The sequence below is a fragment of the Brassica napus genome, chromosome C6 (assembly GCF_020379485.1).
Source record: "Brassica napus cultivar Da-Ae chromosome C6, Da-Ae, whole genome shotgun sequence".
NCBI lineage: Eukaryota > Viridiplantae > Streptophyta > Magnoliopsida > Brassicales > Brassicaceae > Brassica > Brassica napus.
Window position 1 is genome coordinate 26,188,988 of NC_063449.1, and position 2,637 is coordinate 26,191,624.

The following is a 2,637-nucleotide window of genomic DNA, read 5'->3' on the forward strand; positions in this document are numbered from 1 at the left end:
TCATATTGAAACCCCAATTGCATTAATCTCATTGAATATGATCGTTAGGTTGATAGTAACTAAACCCCTTGATGCATTGCTTGATTGTTTTATTGAGGTTTCATGATCACTTAGAATCGTTCTTGCTAAAGATGAATAACCGATTGCATTAAGATCATATAGAAACCGATTGCTAAGATTGTTCATACTCTTGGCCGTGCGGCTTGTCTTGCATTATGCGTGCCTTGTTAGCATATTATGCATGCATAATCGTATGATTGTCTTGTATGCATTATAAGAACGTTATAAATCCTAAGAATGAAATATATGATTTCAGATGTCGAAAATCAACAATTTGGATTTTGGTGCCAAAAATCTCTCTGGAGATAATTACTTGCAATGAGAACTTGATGCTAAGATCATCCTAAAGTCCAAGAGACTCGGTGAATGTATCACCGAGGGCAATAATGCAAGTGAGAAAGATAGATATGGAGCTATATTAGTTATACGCCATCATTTTATTGAGAGTTTCAAAGATCAGTATTTGACTATTGAGAATCCTCTAACCTTTGGACAGAGTTGAAAATGAGATATGATCACCAGAGAACGGTGTTATTACCAAAGGCTATGTATGATTGGAGGAATCTCAGAATCCAGGACTTCAAGTCCGTGGACGAGTATAACTCGGCCCTGTTTAAAATAGTTTCAAAATTGAAACTGTGTGGTGGGGATATAACGGATAAGGATATGCTTGAGAAAACCTCTTCCACCTTCTACACAAGCAATGTGTTGTTACAACAACAATACCGTGAGAAGGGATTCACAACTTATGCTAATCTGATCTCTTATCTCTTGCTCGCTGAGCAGAACAATGAACTGTTGATGAGAAACAATGAATTGAGATCTCCAGGAACAAACCCATTACCTGAGGCACATGCGGCCGTAGAGGATAAGAAAGAGTCGAACCATGTCCAGAGTGATAGCCAACATGGCCTTGGTCGTGGAAAATGGCATGGACGTGGTGGTCGAGGCCGAAACTCGTTTGGTCGAGGCCGAGGCAACTCATATGGCCGTGACCAAGGAAACTCTTATGGAGGCCGTCGTCATGGCCGAGGCCGTGGTACATTATTTAAACCACAAAACTCGACCAAATCCGTGTGCCATAGATGTGGTATGGATAATCATTGGGCTAAGACATGTAGGACTCCCAAACATCTCGTTGACCTGTACCAAGAGAGTTTGAAAGGGAAGAATCCTGAAGCTCATATGACTTATCAAGATGGTGAAGATGATTTCAATCATGAACGAGACGATCTTATGGATTATGAAACTTCAGATTGTTTAAAAGAATGAAGTTGAATTCAACATCTATGTTTTGTGTTCTTTGCTTTGTGTTTTCCTTGTTTTGATTGCTTTGAACTTATTTTATTAATGAATGAAAGTTTTTATATGAAGTCTCTAAAGTATCATTCCGGGTATAGCCAGTCTCATAGAGGGCTACGGCCAGGCTAACATCCTGTTGCCTAAGGGTACGCATCTAGAGATATCTAATGCATTGTATTCACCCAGCTCTAAGAGAAGCCTATTGAGCTTTAAAGACATTCGAATGAATGATTTTCATATTGAGACTAAGGGCAAAGAAAACAAAGAGTTCCTTCAGATCATATAAATCGGCCAAGGACATAAGAAAGTCCTAGAGTCTATACCTACGCTCTCTACTGGCCTTTATTACGCCAAGGTCAGTATGATGGAGGCCAATGCCGCATTTAATAAAGTGGCCACCGAGAATTTTACTCTCTGGCACGACCGGTTTTTGAATACAAACGGCCATCCTTTTAAAGACTATACGTCTTGATAATGCTGGTGAGTTCACGTCCCAAGCGTTTAATGATTACTGTATGTCCATGGGGGTAAGTGTGGAACACTCCATGGCACATGTACATACACAGAACGGCTTGGCCGAATCATTCATAAAACGAATTCAGCTGATAGCTAGACTATTGCTTATGAGGTCTAAGCTTCCGGCCATAGCTTGGGGACACACAGTCTTGCACACGGCCGAACTGATTCGTATCAGACCGTCTAGTGAACATAAATATTCCCCATCACAATTGCTTACGGGTCATGAGCTAAACATATCCCATCTTAAGACATTTGGCTGTGCCATCTATGTTCCAATTGCACCACCACAGAGAACAAAGATGGGACCTCAAAGGAGGATGGGGATATATGTTGGATATGATTCTCCCACGATTATAAAATACCTTGAGCCAACTACGGGTGATTTATTTAAGGCCAGGTATGCGGATTATCACTTTGATGAATCCGAACATCCAACATTAGGGGGAGATAGCAGTAAACTGGTAAAAGAAATTACATTGAATCAAACATCCTTATCTTAGCAAGATCCTCGGACTCGAAGAGTGTGATTTAGAAGTCCAAAAGATTATACATTTACAAAAGCTAGCTAATCAATTGTCAGATTCCTTTGCTGACACGAAAAGAGTGACTAAGTCATATATACCAGCTGCTAATGCACCAATCAGAATTGATATTCAAGAGGGACACAATCAAGTTGCTACAGAGTCTAGACAACTTTTGAAACGTGGTAGACCAATAGGTTCCAAAGATAAGAACCCTCGGAAAACTAAGAAAGGT